This window comes from Canis lupus, chromosome 5 (assembly GCF_011100685.1).
Source record: "Canis lupus familiaris isolate Mischka breed German Shepherd chromosome 5, alternate assembly UU_Cfam_GSD_1.0, whole genome shotgun sequence".
NCBI lineage: Eukaryota > Metazoa > Chordata > Mammalia > Carnivora > Canidae > Canis > Canis lupus.
This window is the reverse complement of record NC_049226.1, coordinates 31,080,647-31,098,215: the sequence shown is the minus strand read 5'-3', so window position 1 is coordinate 31,098,215 and position 17,569 is coordinate 31,080,647. Positions and strand designations below refer to the sequence as shown.

General features: G+C 50.8%; 1 long non-coding RNA gene across 7 annotated transcripts in view; it reads right to left on the bottom strand.

The window, feature by feature from the left end:
• Window positions 1-16,436, bottom strand: part of LOC102156228 — a 67,124-nt gene extending 50,688 nt beyond the window's left edge. For 6 of the 7 annotated variants that reach the window (XR_005359420.1, XR_005359424.1, XR_005359421.1 and 3 more), the window contains exons 1-2: window positions 16,308-16,436; window positions 9,427-9,543 (exon numbers count right to left, since the gene is read on the bottom strand). This is a non-coding gene — a long non-coding RNA (uncharacterized LOC102156228). Of the gene's footprint in view, window positions 1-9,426; window positions 9,544-16,233 lie in introns of all 7 variants that reach the window. The other variant, XR_005359425.1, reaches the window with a different exon arrangement.
• Between the last annotated feature and the right edge of the window lie 1,133 nt (window positions 16,437-17,569).

The following is a 17,569-nucleotide window of genomic DNA, read 5'->3' as shown; positions in this document are numbered from 1 at the left end:
TGTAAATGTCCAACAGAGACAGAGACTACTTCTGCTCCCAGCAGAGTGCAGGGGCCTGGACAGCCCTTGCTCAAAGTGCAGGAGCACTCCCACAGCACGTGGGTGGGCGCAGCAGGTGCGCAAACTATTTACAAACCACACCCGGTGCCTGCAAGCTGGGAGGCTCCTTAATTAAGAAGCAGCCTGGCCCACCACCTGGCAGTGTGTTTCCATTTCCTGGCCTGAGCTTCGGTGTTGCCACAGTTGGCTCTTTGCAGAGGAGATCTGAGAAACATTAGCGCTCTCCGAAGCCCACGCTCCAGACCTACTGGGGAGCCCACCTCGCCATCTGCCACGGGCCCCACACTGAGCATGTACCAACAGCCCGAGTGCAGGGTAACTGAGGACCATGTGTGCCACACACTTTCGAAGGCTGAGGGGGAGGCTGTGCAGCTCTGTGCTGGGCGTGCTCCCCACCAACACCCGAGCCAGGGCCCCAGGCCAGCTCTGCACAGTAGGACATGGTTCTCACTGCACATTCCCCAGGTGCTACTCTGACCCTGTGCTCTTTGTACTGGACTCACCTCAGGGGCATGAGATGCAGAGAAGTCACTGCCAACTGCTAGTGTCTGCTGCTTTCAAGCCACCCAGAGCTGGAAGGTGACTCCTGGGACCACAGGCAGGGCACACTGCTCTGCTGTCCACCACCCCGCTGCACATACACAGACATACCTCCACGCCCATTTAGGCATGAGAACTGGGGTCACTGCATGACCACTGAGGCAGTTTTTCTCTGGGCTTCTGAGGTGGAGACAGGAGTGTGAGCACTAAAGGGTGATAAATGTGGGCAGCACTGACCCACCGGCCACCATCCTCACCCTGATCCATGTGGGAAGGCCCCCACTGCTGGGAGAGGGCAGTGGAGGGACAAGGTGATGCTGACCAAGTGTAGCTGAGCCCCTGCTCCAGGAGTGACAAGGAACAGGAGGGTCTGGGGTTGGTACCCACAACCTGGGGAAGCCAGCTTCTCAGGGGTACAGATGATGGGGGTGAACACCTCAGGATCTCCAAGACGGGGACTCAGAGAGGGGCTGAGATCAGGCCAGCAGTCCCAGTAAGCAGACAGGTAAAGGAAACTTGCCCTGGAAGAAATGAAGTCACTCTCTGGGCACTTGGGAGTCAGGAAATAAAGCCAGCTTCAGAAATCAAGATCATCACACTTTCCCCCCAACCAACTTTGTGACCACTAAAATTCCATTCCCAGGACACAGACAAATGCCAGGTGTGTGGCTCCTCGGGAGGTTCTTCTCCGTGGAGCACCGAGCGCAGCACTCGACCTCTGCTGGGAAAGACAGCTGCCGACTCTAGAATGGGCAGAAGCATGGGGCTGTCAGGTGGAGATTTCTGAGTTGGAAGTGGTAGGACTGCCTGCAGGGAAATTTAACTTAGTTCATATTCTTGCTTGTCATAAGAGGGTTTATTTCCCCCAAGTCCCCTGTTCTATCATAGTCTGAGTCCCCTAGAAGCACATTTTGAGATTAAGGTTTGAGAGCAGGTGGTTTACTGGGTGGTTATCATCAGGAGCTCTGTAGGAAGTGGGAAAGGAAGGGGGCCAGTGCCAGGTGCTTTCACCAGCAGGATGTCACTGTGGGCAGTAGGTCTGGAGCGCTCCCCATCGCTACTACCAGAGCCAGGAAACTGGGTTCCTTATTCACCCACTTCCCTTTGTCGTTGGCCAAGGGCTGCTCCTGGAGGCGCTTAACATCAGGGCACTGAAGCCTGGCCTGCACCTTGGGGTGCTGAGCCTGCACCTGGGGGCGCCGAGCCTGGCTGGTGTTTGCAGGGGGTGCAGGACGCACAGAGATGTTACTCTGGGCATTATTGTGTCTCATCCTGTCATGAGACAAGCCTTTTCTAATCTCAATCATGAACCAAGTAAAATGATACACCCACTCTGTAGAGAAGTAACCGTCTTAAAATTGGGAACATCTCTACCATTGGCTTTGACATCCCACCCAATGCAGAAAATCCTGCTGAACCAGCATTCTGAGCAAAGTCATCTGCACTTGAGTGACCCCAGGACAGCAGGACCTTTTCTCTTCCTGATCCCACCTCCCCTGCTGTACAAAGTCCAGACTGTGAGACACAGGGCTTCATCTCACTTCAAAACATCTCTCCCTGTGATTTACACCTATTAGACCAGCACTTGCTCAAAGACAGAGTATATAACCAAGGGTATCTCTGTAGCCACAAACAGGAAAACAAAACCAAACCAGACATTCTGTTGTTTGTGGGAGACAGAACAATGACCCCCAAAGATGCCCAGGGCCTAATCCCTCAGAACTTGAGAGTGTTGCCCTCAATAGCAAAAGGGACTTTGCAGGTGTGATTAAATTAAGGGCCTTGAGGTGGGGATATTGTTCTGGATTGTCCAGGAGGGTCCGTGTCATCACAAGGGACCTTACAAGGGCAGAGGGAAGCTAGTAAGTGAGAGGAGATGTGAACATGCAGGCAGAGGTCAGAGGGTTAAGGATGCTGCTTTCCAGACAGAATAGGACCAGAAGCCGATGAAAGCCCCTGGAAGCCAGAAAAGACAAGGAACAGAACTCACCCCTGAGGCCTCAGAAGCAACACAGCTCTGCTGACACCCTGATTTTGCCCTAGTGACACTCTGACCTCTAGAAATATAAGACAAGTTTATGTGGTTACAAGCCACTAGATTTTCAGTCACCTGTTACAGCAGCAATAGGAAATTAGTGGTCCATCTTCATGGCGGCCCTTGACATAGTGAAGTCAAAGACCACAGCCCTGCCTCCCAGTTTTTTCAGCCACCTCTCACAAAACTGATCTCTAGGCCTTCAGGGTCCCTGTCACCCTGCTCAGTAAACTCTAGTGCCCACGACTATGTACCTCATCACGTGGTGGCCCCACACGATGGACATGCGACTCCATTTGAGACAGCCCTTGATCTAAACAGCCCTTATCTCCATCCTGTTTATGTTGAGATGGCCCTTGTCACACTGACAGCCATACACAAGTCCCCTTCCTGTGAGACATTTCAGCCTGTTCCCTATGTCCTGCATGTGCACTCTTTTCAAATCAAATGTATGAGTCTATATTTCTTCTGCTCACCCCTTAAACTTAGTTTTCTTCCTAATTCTGACCCATTGTTCCAACCCAGCTAAGTCACCTGGGAGTCTGACTTCCAGTGATAAGGAACCAGAGCGCGCTCCCCTGCAGGGCTCCACACCTGCTGCACCCTTTCAGAATCTGCCCTGCCCCTGGCCTGCAGAGGCTGGAGCCATGGCCTATGCCCACAGCTATCCCTTTCCTGATCCCCCAGAGAGAAGCACAGCCCAAGGACAAAAACTGGAGGTTTTTCTAAGGACAACTGAGAAAAAATGCAGAGGGAGTAGCAATCTAATCAATTTGAGAACATTAAAGTGGTCCCAGAACTGCACAGATTCATGCTGTATGGGCCCCTGTCCAGAGGCAGGGCCCCCAGGACCATCACAAGATGCCCACAGATGTCTCCTTGACTTTATTCCCTGAAGACAGGCTTCATAGACCCCCCACTTCCGATGCTCCCACACACGTGCCCCCTTGCAGAAGAGCAGGGGTCTCCCCACTACCTGGAGGGCAGCACACGTCCACGTCCCCTGGACCATGAAAGCCTTAAGTCATGAGGTTCTGTTGAGTAAGAACAAACCCTCTCTGCTAATTTCTTCATAGGCTCCCACCTATTCCCCAGCTGAGAAGCAGACATTTAGCTGTAATCACCCTCAGTGAATTAATAAAGATACTCAGTGAAACAGCCAAAGGCAGAGAGCTGGAGGACACACTGCAAACCTTCGTCTGGCTTCACCCCAGTTCAGCCTGACCATTGGGCTCCAGATAAGCCCAGGATAAGCTCATCCTTCCCATATACAGCTGGGCAGGGACCTAGACCAAGACAGAGTATATAACCAATTCTATATAAAGAACTCTTACAACTCAACAACAAAAAGATGACTCTTTTTTTTTTAAATGGGCTGAGCACTTCAGTAAACATTTCTCCAAAGGAGATGTCCAGATGGCCAACAGACACATGAAAAGATGCTCAACCTCACTCGGCATCAGGGAAATGCAGATCAAAACCACCACGAGGTATCCCCTCACATCTGTCAGGATAGCTAAAATCAACAACATAGGAAGCAACGGTGTTGGTAACGATGTGGAGAAGGGGAGCCCTCATACACTGCTAGTGGGAATGGAAGCTGGTGCAGCCAATCTAGAGAACAGTATGGAGGGTCCTCAAAAAGTTACAAATAGAGCTACTCCAGAACCAGCAACTGTACTACTATGGATTTACACCTCCCAAAAAATGAAAACACTAATTTGAAAATATACATGCACTCCTATGTTTATTGCAGCATTATCAACAATAGCCAAATTATGGAAACAGCTCAAGTGTCCATGGACTGATGAATGGGTAAAGATGTGTGTGTGGGAGGGGGTGTATAAAAGAATACTATTCAGCCACAAAAAAAGAACAAGATCTTGCCATTTGCAAGGATATGGATAGAGCTAGAGATTATTCTGAGTGAAATAAGTCAGTTGGAGAAAGACAAATATCCTATGATTTCAATCATATGTGGAATTTAAGAAACAAATGAGTAAAGGGAAAGAGAGAGACAAACCAAGAACCAGACTACAGACTCTAGGGAAGAAACTGATGGTCACAGAAGGGAGGTGGTGGCAGGACAGGGGACAGGTGATGGGGATTCAGGAGGGCATTTGTGATGAGTGTCAAGTGATCTGTGAAAGTACTGAATCACTATGCTATACAGCTGAAACTAGTATTACACTTTATTTAAATATACTGGAATAAATATAAAAGTTCCTCTGAATTTAATCATGCAAAAGTCAAATTTGCACATGATTTTTATTTATTTTTTTCATGACATATTTATTTTTTATTTTTTTAAGATTTTATTTATTTATTCATGAGAGACACAGAGAGAGAGAGAGAGGCAGAGACATAGGCAGAGAGAGAAGCAGGCTCCACACAGGGAGCCCAATGTGGGACTCGATCCCGGGATTCCAGAATCACACCCTGGGCTGAAGGCGGCGCTAAACTGCTGAGCCACCTGGGCTGCCCTGCACATGATTTTTAAAGTATCTCCACCATTGATTTAAAAAGTAGGGGCATCTGGGTGTCTCAGTAAATGAAGCATCTGCCTTTGGCTCAGGTCATGATCTCAGGGTCCTAGAATCAAGTCCTGTGTCAGGCTTCCTGCTCAGCAGGGAGTCTTCTTCTCCTTCTACTCCTTTCCCTGCTCGTGTGTGTGCTCTCTCTCAAATAAATAAATAAAATCTTAAAAAACACACACACAAACAAAAAGCATGCTAAGTGAAGGAAGCCAGACACAGAAAGTCACACATTGTATGATTCCATTTCCATGAAATATTCGTAATAGCTAGATTCCTAGACACAAAAAGCAGATTCATGGTGGCTGGAGGCTGGAGGAGGGAAGAACTGCCTAATGGGTCCAGGATCTCCGTCCAGTGGGATGAAAAAGTTTTGAAACCAGAGAGAGGTGATGGTTGCACAACACTGTAAATTCACTAAATGCCACTGAATTATTCACTTTAAAATGGTTAATTTTACGTAATGTGACTTTTAACTTAATTTTTAAAAGTCTAGTCTCCACTTTCAACCCAAGAATTTACCTTCATCCTCCCAAAACTGCACTGAGATGACCAAAGCAACAGGGAGCTGAGCACGTGTCCCGGCCTGGCTGCTGTGACATGCCTGCACTGGGAGCTCACCAATGGCAGAAATTCACCTCTCAGCTCTGGAGGCTACAAGACCACGATCAAGGTCGCAGGTTTGCAGTCTCACAGTTGGTCAAGCCGCTATGTCCTCTCATGGCAGGAGGCAGGAGGGAGCTCTCTGGAGTCTCTTTCATACGGGCACAGTCCCATCACGGGGCCTCCACCTTCGTGAACTAATCACCTCTCAAAGGTCCCGCCTCTAATACTGGGGGTCAGACCTGAGCAGAGGAAGCCAGTGGGGGCACAAACCTTCAGTCCGTAACAAGGCTCTACAGCAAAGACGTGTGTAAAGCCTCCTCTTGGAACAGATGGAGGGAACGTGGTCAGCAAAATGAAGGAATGAATGAATGAATGCATACATACATACATATGTAAAACAGGCTTGTGATCTATACAAGGAAATGATGGATCCACCTGGGAAATAGGTAGAAAGGTCTCCAAGCTCAAGGCAATGGGGACCTGGAGCAAGAGAGGGAGGAGCCTGCGCAGGAGGTGGCATGCCAGCATGCCCATGAGCTGTGGGCAGGACTGGCCTCCACATGGTCCCATCTGGGTAAGTGGACACAGATGCATTGTAACACGCTAAAGACATGGCCATAAGGCCACAGAGAGGAGGGCCAACTGCAGGTCACCCCAACAAGCATGAATGAGACCCCAAACCCTTAGCCCAATGCCAGTGCCCTAACTCACTGGACTGCAAGCATTTGTCTAGAACCCAAAGTCAGATACATTTACAGCAGGACTCAGCATATGCGTAGATCCATCTCTCACTGAAATAATACTTACTACTAGTGTTGCATTCTGATGTTTTCTGTTCTGGTGTAGTTGGTTTCATTAAAAAAAAAAGAAAGAAAGAAAGAAAAAGATGCTGGCCACAACCCACTAACATGATTCAATGCAGCTTAGGTCTCCATGGTAACTCCACCACTCACCATAAACAGGTGCCCCTAAGGTACCCCAAAGAGGATGGGAGAGGAGGTGGAGGCACGGAAGTGTCAGAAAGAGGACAATTTCTAGGTTTCAGGGACTCTTTCAGAGCCCTAAGAATTGCTGGCATCCCTGAGGAGAGGATGCAGGCTCAAGACATGGGGCTCTGTCATTCATCTGCCACAAGGGATGCCCCTACTTCATCTGCTCCCAGCAGATACGTGAGAGCTTTGTGCAAATCAAAGAGAAAAATACAAATGTCACAATGGGGAAAAGGGCCGAAGGCATGAAGTGGCAATTCACAGAAAAAGGAAAAATGTGACAAGGACACAGCTTATTAACTTGAGGATGCACCCACCCCCAGCACTCTAGAGCCTCTTCTGTCTGCAAGGGGGTAGGGAGGATGAGGGATGAAGAGAAATAGCTTCTGAGAAGAGCCTTTTTGTAAGTTATGAATTAGGGCCCTTTAATATTCTTGGAGAGACAAAAGGAAGGCCTGATTCCTTTTTAATTACTTTGGGTAGCTTGTCTGCTTCTCTGATTAAGCTCCCGTGCTGAGCCAGGGCCTGGGCTTTCATGGGGTCATGCAGATGAAGAGATGTGTAACCTCCCTGGAAATCAGATGGATGCAGAATAACGTGACCATGCAGAGTCACTGGAACCTGCCAGCCTGGAAAAAGTAATAATGCCAGTGTTGGTAGGATGGGAAGAGGCACTGACTTTCCACAGTGCAACCTGCACTTTCTGTCAAGATTTAAATTGCACATGCTCTCTGATTCAGCACTTCCATGCGCACACATTTATTGAAGGAAATAATTGGAAAAGCTTGCACATATATTTACCAGAAGGTGAAATGCTGAAAACAAGCTAAATGGCCATCAGGATCATGTACCCACATGCGCGGAGTACCAAACGAAGATAGGGCCCCTGTATGGGATGTGCCTTATGGTTCCTACTGCAGAGAGGAAGACATGAAGACTCGGGGCCTCTCCACAGCATGGTCGAAGCATAGCTGCATGACCATAAACCTATTTTCTGGACAGAATATGACCCTACAACAACCTACTGTAGACATGCTTAAAAGCAACGAGTATCTGCTGAGTTTCTCCTATGTGCCAGGCACTGTTCCAGATGCTGAGAACACATCACTGATTAAAATAGACAAAAGCTTTTGTCATTCAGATGCCACAGCAGTCTGTACACACCTGGGAGGAAGGACCGCAGGACAAGCGGATGAGCAGGCTCAGTTGCAGCATTGTTCTGCATAATGTGATCTATTCATCCATTCAACCAACAGTTACTAAGCAGCCACTCTTTGCAGGGCATCTCCAGGGCCTCCCTCTGGCCTGCCAGGCTCACAAGGCACAGGCCTGGATCTTCTAGTCTCCTGGGTCACAATCCGGCCCAGGGCAGATGCAGAGCCCATCCCTCAGAAACCCTGAAATCTGCCAAACCCAATGAATGAGCACAAGAAAATATGAAGACAAGGCTTTGGAATAAGATCCTTCCTTTTCCCCTAAAATAGAATTATTACTTTAAATTCTTATGTCAGGGACACCTGGGGGGCTCAGGGGTTGGGCATCTGCCTTTGGCTCGGGGCATGGTCCCAGTCCAGGGGTCGAGAGTCCCACATCGGGCTCCCTACAGGGAGCCTGCTTCTCCCTCTGCCTTGTGTGTCTGCCTCTCTCTGTATGTCTCTCATGAATAAATAAATAAAATATTTTAAAAATAAAAAAATAAATTCTTATGACAAAAGTAACATTCTTGAAAGAAAAACTGAAGCAATTTAGAAATATCAATGGTGAAACTCCCCCTACCATAGCCTCACTTCTAAGAATGAATTCTGATCCCCTTCTCAAGCTCTTTTCAGATTCCCAACCATGTCCCCTCTCAGAAAGGTCTCCCTGATCACTCTGCCACAGTACCTAACCTGTTCACTTTACATGCTTATCAAAAATAGAACTGCTTTATTTTTATCTGATTACTGCTCACTGACTGTGTCATCCACACCAAGGACAGAACCTTCACACATAAGCTGAAGACTACAGAAAAGGAGCTTCCATCCACAGAGCTAACAGCTAAGTCTGGAGACTGAGATACAGAATTCTTCCAAGGAGTAATAAAAGATACTTCTAGTTCTCCCTCATTGAGTCCATCTTCCCAGCTTCCTCTCTCAAGTCAGCTCCTTGAAAGCTCTGGATCTTGTGTGTCCTTGGCTTTTTAGAGTTCTCATCCAGAAGACCCTGTGTCTGTAAGTATCTTATGAGTCTGTGGATCAGTTTTCCTGTCCATGGCCCAGGGCTAGCAAGAGGACCAGGCAAAGCCTAGGGTCCCTGCCCTGCAGTATCCCCATCCAAGACTGGGGCCTCTGGGTCCCCAGAGGGGTGTCAGAGTTACTATGATTCCATGAGACACAGGGTATGCGTTTGCTAAAACATGAGAGCAAAAGCAATTAAAAAGGCATTAGTTGTGCTTTTGTGTCGACTTATGTTCTTAAAACTAATTATTGGTTCATTAAGACTCCCAGCCTTCATCAAAGGTTTTGTCACATGGCAACAGCTGAGGCACCTGAATTATGAGTATGAAATAGAAGGTTTAGCAAAAGAAATCAGGCCTCACAATCATGAGCCACTTGGGCTCTGGGGTCATCAGGACAAACTCTTACTGAGACCTGTGAACTTGGGGGAAGCAATGAAAACATACCTGATTCATGGTGTGCTTCTCAGCTCCCCATGCTATAAAAGTGAGCCAGAAACTTTATCATCTTGACTTTTGCATAGATCTTCCTGATATGCTTCCAGTCATAGACCTTTGGCTCTTCTAGAAAAACAGGAGCAAAAAATTGTTGATCAATCACAGGAAATAATGTCCTCTTTCACTGAGACCCCACTGTGATGAAAGTGGACGGCCCGTGCCAGGTACAAATGCATATCCACCAAGACCGGAGGAGGAGAGTCATCAGCAGAACAGAGGAGCAAATCAATCTGTGGGCATGGGTGGATGTGGGGGTGGGGGGAGGCCATCTGGAGGTCACTGCACCTGAGGCTAACCTGGAGACAGATGTGGTCCAGGAAGCAGTGAGCCCTTCGCAGCTCTAAGGCTGGGACTAAGGCATTTCACACAGAAATGGAAATGAGATATGGAGCTGGAAGCAGGGTGGCTAAGGTGATCATATACAGAACACCTCTGCTGGACCACAACTTAGCAGTCAGGTACCTATATCTAGGTCAGACATCAGAGAGTCAATCTCAAGGAGGATCGATAGCCTATTAGTTAGTTACATGGGTACACGTTACCCCAAAGCTGAGTCACTCACAACAACAGACATGTATTATCTTTCTGCCTCTCCAGATCAGGAATTCAAGAGTAGGTGAGCCAGGTGGTTCAGGCTTAGCTCTCCTCAAGGCACAGTCAAGACACAACCCAGAGCTAAGTCATCTGAAGACTTGTCTGGGGCCGGGCGGTCTGCGTCCAGGATGGCTCCCTCACCACCTGGACTCTCCAGAGGCTGCCTGGGCATCTGCATGACATGGCAGCTGATCTCCCCAAACAGTGAGAACAGAGAGGAAACTGCAGTGCCTCTTGGACCTAACAGTGGAAGTCGCACATGGTCATGTTTGCCATATTCTATTTGTTAGAATAAAGTCACTAAGCCTGATGCTCAATCAGGGAAGTAGACTTAAGCTCTACCTCGTACAAGATGGCATACCCAAAAATCTGTAGCAAACTGAAAAAGCCACACCATCCCAGAAAAACAGACCTCCACACATGGGGTTCAGGGGTCCTCCAGCTCTAAAGACAATTTCTTCTGACCATTCTAAAGCCCATCCCACCATTTAATAAGCCCCCTCATATTCATGAAGCACCTATGCACTTGTGTGTAGCTTATTCTAAAAACAAATACAAATTATCTAAATATAATTGCCAACCAGAATCCTGGATACTTAAGTGGGGGTGGGGATTGTAACATACAAGGAATCAAACTATAAAAGAGAAAAACTGACCCCTAAGAGATCAGAAATAATTCTGAAGACGGGAGATGAAAAACCACAACCCTAATTGTGGTATCTTCAGGGAGAATCCAGAAGACATTACATTTATTATAAAATAAAATGATTTTTACAAAATTTAAACACTCAGAGAACACAAAGGAACTCTTAGAGATTAAAAATATATGGCCAAAGTATTCTTAAAACATGTAAAAAGACTGTTTTTAAAAAGTCAAATTCAATAGCCCAAAAAACATAATGAAAAGAGACAGAATAGATGAGAGGGAAAAAAAGAAGAGGCAAACTAAAAGTCTGGGAGGCCCACCAGATATGGGATAACTAGTAGGGCTCCTAGAAGATGGAGGGAGAAAATACCTCCTAGGAAAACTAGGGAATTTAATGGATTTGGAAGACACAACTATCAGTACCAAGAAGCTCACCAGGCTTGAAGGTTTTGAAAACAGTCTCAAGGATGAAAACAAGACCATTCTATCAACAGTCCATGGGGAAATCTCAAACCGTCAAGGATAAAAAGAATGCCCTTTAACCTAAAGCACAAGTTGGCAATCCATCTGTTTTTATAAATAAAGATGTTTTTAATTTGGAATGCCTCATGAGTCCGCACATGATCCTTGTGCAGAAGCCACTGGCCTCCGGTTTTCTGGATATTCTGTAAAAGCAGCACTGGAGAAGCCCAGGTTGCCCCGAGTTCTGGAACTCCTCCTCACCCACCCACCAGCAGCCTCCTCCCCTGAGCCTGCTCCTTCTGGAAAATCTACCATTCCATCTCCCTCTTTAGTTGGCCAATGTCCAGCCACATCCTCAAGACTGTTTTCAAACCTAAGGCTCCGTCAACATTTGGTAGCCAAGGTCCATTCACCCTAGAGAGAAATTTCACAACCAGCAAGAGAGGCTTTGTGACAGTTGTTTCAAATAACAATTTTCTCTCTCTTTATCAAATTTCCATTTTCAGATGAGGAAACTGAAGTCAAAGAGGTAAAGTCACATGCTCAAGGTTATGAGACTGGGATCAGACCCAAGACACAGAGCCAGGATCGGAACCCAGCTTCAAAGCCTGGCTCCAAGTTTCTGCTTCTCCCCCTTCTTTTCCAGGGAGGAGGGGCCGGTTACCAGCACTGTGTCCACCAAGTGAGCCAAGACTCTCAGCTTCCGCATGGTTCCCAAGTCCCAGCTGCTGGTGGAAAGAATGTGACTGGCCTGGCTCAGGTCAACTGTGCCTTCGTGGACCAAGCAGTTCTTGGTCCAGGGACAGCAGAGGCTGCAGGGTGCCATTGAGTTGGGGGCCAGATCCTGGGGCGACAGCGGTGCATGACACAGAAGGCCATCCTGAGAGGGATACAATTTCATGAGACAGAACCGACTGATTTCATATCACTGTGTTCACTAGCAGCAACGAAAGGCCAAGCGGAATTGTCATGATCTTTCGCTAGATAGACTTTGCTTCCCCACCCTGAGCAAGGCCCCTCTGGCTCCAGAGCAGAAAATGGAAACGCATTTGCTTCTTCCCCAGGCTCAGGCGTGGGGTGATTACTTGGCAAACAGCCCTGTCACATTTGGTCATCTCAGACATTTTTCCTACCCGGGAGCTCCCCTTCCCAAACGGACCCAGAGACATTTCTCAAAATGTTCTGCTCAAACAAGCATGTGACAAAACAGCTTGTCAGTTTGCCTCTTTCTTGCTGAAATGAGACCACGATGTTAAGATCCGATTCTTTATTCATTTAGAAATGATGTGATAATGGCGCGCTGGTTTAATTTGCCGGGGAAAATAAGATGCTTCTTGACTAGTGAAGCTCCCTGTAACCCCACGAAAAGGCATAATTATCTCCTTCAGAGTCAGTCCCTTGTGGGTCCCCTAATTAATTTAAAATATAGATGAGGGCTGTTCAAAAAGTGAGTTTACAAGGTTAATTACTGGCGTGTTAGGCACAGCACAGTCATTGCGCTCGGGCAGTTTTGCTGGGCATGTCCCATAGAGGAAGTGAAGTCGGCTGCCAACTCCCTTCGTCGAGGACATGAGGGGCGAGCAGACCAGCAGGCTGGTTTGCAAGATGCACTGCTGTTATCAAGGGAAATCAGCTCTCTCTGCGATTGCCTGGACCCTTGGCTAAAATGACTAACTCTACACTTCAACACAAGTCCACACACACGCACTCACACATGCATGTATACATACACATGTGCACGCATGCATGCCTGCATGTGGGCATGTGCACATTCATGTGCATGCACCTGCATCTCTCGCTCACATGCATGCACGCACACACACACAGCAAGTGGTACACAAAGGGCACCATGCAAAGGACACATTCTTAGCTAACTGTCAGATGTTAAACCTCCAAAATGCCAGAAGCCTACCAGAATGGAGGAGCACCAGACAGAAAGCAACCTTTCTTTTCCTTCCTTTCCTGAGACAGACCCTCAGAGCTCTGCAGGAATGGGGTCGCTACAGGGATGGGCTCTGGCTAAATCAGGTGGATAGGGTGAGGGTATGCAATGGGAGAGAAAACGGAAAGTTTGCTTCTTGCCTTGGGGTTGAAGTATGAGACCACTGATAAGGAGGAGGGGCATCCCATGTCCTTTCCCCAGATTCTTTCCTCCGTGTGCCCACTCCAAGCTGTCCCCAAGTGGAGGTGTTGGCCTAGCTGGTCAGAGCCCGGGTTTCACTAGACAACAGGGCTGCTGCACCATGAGAGCAGGGCTATAGGCTCCATGGCCCCCTTCCCCCCTCCCCGTCTCAGACTATAGGACTAACAGGAGGGTAACTGTGCCTTGCAGGACCTGTGGGGAGCCACAGACGTAAGCATAGGACACTGTGAGAGGGACTTAGCAGAGAATCATTGCTATGTCCATGACATCTGGAAGGACACCCTGGAGCTGCACCCCGCAGGGTGAGCTAACATCCCACAGAAAAGAGAGGCCACTGCAGAAAGACCAGAGTACAAGCAGGTGTGGGAGCACGGAAGATGGAATGTGTCAGGGTTGCTGGGCCAGAGAAGTGAGGGCCTCTGTTGTCAGGTGAGGAATCAGACTTCACCCTCCAGGCAATGGGAGGTTATCGAGCAGAGGAACAGCTTTCATCTTGGGAGAAGCTCGAACTGGTGGCAAACATGGGAACACTGGGGCAGAGGTCAGAAGCAATGGTGTCCTGACCTGAGGCAGTAACAGCGAGAGTGGAGACAAGAGGAGGTGGGGGACTCAAGGAACAGGACGTTGATGCTCCAGGGCTCATGGGGGACTTGGTTCTTCTCAAAGAAGAGCATGGGGCTGAGATGGCTCCGGACTTGGACCACTGAGGCCCTGGGCGATAGCGGTGCATTTCCAGAAGAGGGGCGCAGATGGGGTGTGTGAGTGCGTGCACATAGGCACACGCGCAGGCATACGCGCTCCTCAGCCAGTGGACACCAGTCCCCATTCTCTGGTCCACCCTTTACACCCCGCCCATAACTTGAACAATAACAGTAGTAACAGCATTCGATGAGGTTCCAAGTATTTGTGAGCAGTGCTCTGTGCTGGGTGAAAAATTTCCATACCCAGAGAGCGGTAGGTATTAGCCCATGGAAGCTCGAGAGACAGCAAGCAACTTGGCTAATGCCACGCAGCCAAGAGGTGAGAGTGTGGCCTGCGCCCCTCATCTGTGCCTGGCGGGCTGGAAAGAAGCCCAGAGACCAGCCTGTCCAGCCCCTCATTACCCTCAGTTCTGACAGCCCGTGCCGAAGCCACCACCGTATTTCTTCCCTCCAGAAAGCAGCACAGCCAGAGAGATTATTTTGACATATTTCCTGAAGACGCTATTTCTAGAGCACTTGCCTGATAAAAATGATATATTTATTTGGGACCGCCAAGAGCTTGCTGAAATGAGGAATTTATCTGCATAGCTTTTGTTATTAAAGTGATTCTTCTTGTTTATTTCCTCCTAAGCTACTGATTCCATCTATAATACATGAGTTTCAGGTAATAGAAATTTTTCATGCAAGTAAATATTTTAATAACAACATTATGGTCTTGATTCAGAGTGTTACAGGCAATAGCCCGGCGCAATGAATGAGCACCACACTGGGAGGCAAGGGACCTGGGTCCTTGTGTCCTCCCTGCATCTGTGACCTTGGACAAAACTCAGCCCTCTCTGGGTCTCCGTTTCCTTATCTGCAAAGTGTGGCAGCTGCCACGAGCCCCCCGACTCAAGAAGCCACCATTAAGATCAGATGTGAGGACGGCCCCCAAGAGAGACACGGGCCGGGGTGGGGGCTGAGGTGTTAGCTAAAGGGACTCAGAGACTTAAATAAAATAATGTGTCCTCTCACAAAAGCAGCGGGAGTCTGGGAAGGACAGACGGCCCCACCGGCCAAGGCCATCAGGGACCCAGGCAGGGTGGCCAGTGCTGCCATCCCCAATGTGGAGCCACCGCTCTGCCCCTAGAGGGGCACACGGCACTTCCACTCACACCCTACTGTCCCCAATCTAGTCCGGGGGCTCCTCGCTTCCCGGGCCACAGGAAGGCCGGGAAGGGTGGTTTCTAGCCGGGGGCCACCTGCCCAGCCAGTGCCTGGGGCAGGGGAGTATGGATCCTAAGGGACCCTCAGCGCCACGGGGCAGACCACCGCTCCAGATAACAGCCACAGAAACGGAAGGGCACTCGAGGTCTTCGGGAAAAGGCCTGAACCCACGTGCCGGCCTCATGACCTTCACGCCTGCACACCCATGAACAGACCAGCTCAGCAAAGCCAAAAGTAACACAGCACAAGCCCTAACTGGCAAGGTGGGCACAGAGCCAGGAAGGAGCAGGTAGTAACGCCCCCTACGGTGCAGCAGGCGGTGGGAGGCGGGCGGGTTCAGTGTCCACTCTGCTGCCCCAGCTCTGAAGGGACGGGTGGCAGGGACAGCCCGAGGCCCACGAGGTGGAGCCGTGGGGCAGGCTGGGCCTGGAGGTGCCGCACCCAAGGGCAGCCTCCTGTCAGACTCGCGCAGGTTTGCGCTGCTCCGCAAGTGGCAGCCATGCCCCTAACTGGCTGCCTCCCCTCCGTGCCCCAGCCACGGCCACCCCCTCCCGCAACACGAGTTCCCAGTGGCCCGCGCCTGACCTCATGAGCAGCGACCTCAGACCACGCTGAGCCCGGCTGCCCCTCGCCCCCCACGTGCCTTCCAGACGCGCCCCAGTGCGGGGGTCCCGGGGGAGCGAGCGGCGGCAGCGCACCCCACCCCCCACAGAGGGGCGAGGCCCCCGGGCAGCCGGAACCCCAGCCTGAGGGGGCCGCGGGGGGCGGGTGCAGCCCCTCCACGCTCCAGCGGGCTGAGCCCCAACCCAGGACAGCTCCGCGGCCCAGAACCCCGCCCGCTGGGCGGCTCCACCCCGCCGCCCCCGGCCATCCGCACAGCGAGCGCCCGCCGCGACCGGGGATCCTCGCCACGGAGACCCCCCGTCAGGGCCGGGCCCCACCACCGGACGCCCCCCGGGCCACGCGTCGGGAACCACGGCCGGGAGCGAGCGGCCCTCACGAACCTCCCGGCGCAGCGGCCACGGTCCAGGTGCGCCCGCGTGGAGGCGCCTCCGGACACCTCCTGCGCCAGGCTCACCTCCTCCCAGAGACAAAAGACACGGACACTCCGGACCACCGCCCGCTCCAGAGTCCACAAAAGCCCAGGACAGGCCTCGCGCGCGCCGGCCACGTCAGGCGTCCACACTTCTCTGGTCTCTGAGGCACGGGGCTCGGAGCACTCGGATTGGCGGGCTTGGGTCACGTGTCTCCGGCTGCCCAATCACTGAGGCACCTGGCACGGAGTACTCGGATTGGCCAGCCTGGGTCACATGCTCCGCCCACCTGGACAGACGGGCCTCCGAGAGGCGTCAGGCGGTGGTCGAAGGCTGCACAGGTGCTGCGGACTCAGGTGCGGCCCTGGGGGACGGCAGCCCTCCCAAGCGGATGCCTGGAGCCAGGGACAGGGTGCTGGGGGCGTCCCGGGTCCCCGTCCTGCACCTGCACCTGTTGCCCCCCCGCGGCGTGTATGCCTGCTGCCTGCCCCTGCCGCGTCCCCCTGCAGCCCGCAGCCCGAGTCACTCCCGGGCAGGGCGCACGCAGGACAGCCGTGACCCCCACAGCACATCGGCAATTAGCTCCTGTGGAGCGTTTTCCGTAGAAGATGAAGCGTGCAACGTGTAGGCATAATGAGCCCTTCCCTGCAATTCCAGGGGCGGCTGCAGAGTAACGGGTGTGAGCAGCACTTGCAATTCCCAGGGAGGAAACCCATTAACGAGGACACGGTGAGATCTTTACGTATGGACCCCAGAACTCATTCAATAGTTAATCCGGTTGAGAAACACGCTATTAATCCTCCCACGGCGTGTTACTTAAATGAGGCTTTTATTGAAATATCGGGTCTGGTTTCAGATTCTGCAGCTAAAGTGGGGCGGGGGGGCCTTCCCCAGAGCCGGGCAGGATGACAGTCACAGGGGAGCAAGCCTTCCTGTGCCTCAGAGAGGACCCCCCACCATTGTTCCCGCTACACTGTCTCCCACCATCAGGGCCCTGGATGGGACACTGACTTGGATGCTCTGCTCCAGATGTGTGCCCCGCTTCCAGTGGTTCCTAGAGCTCACAGAGCTAAGGCCTGATCTTCCCAACCCTGCCAGTGGGCAGGTAATGGCCGTGCCCCCACCTGCTTGCAGAGCTCACCCCCTCTCTCCGCTCCAGAGTCCAGGACCTTCCTGGGACAGTGAAAGACATTGAAAGCACCAGCATTGGTGTTAGTCACCCCCAAATCTGGGCTGAGTCACCGCCAGCAATTTCTGACCCTCTGTTTACAGAGGTCCTTTTTCTAGCTGTTAATATTTTTTTCCT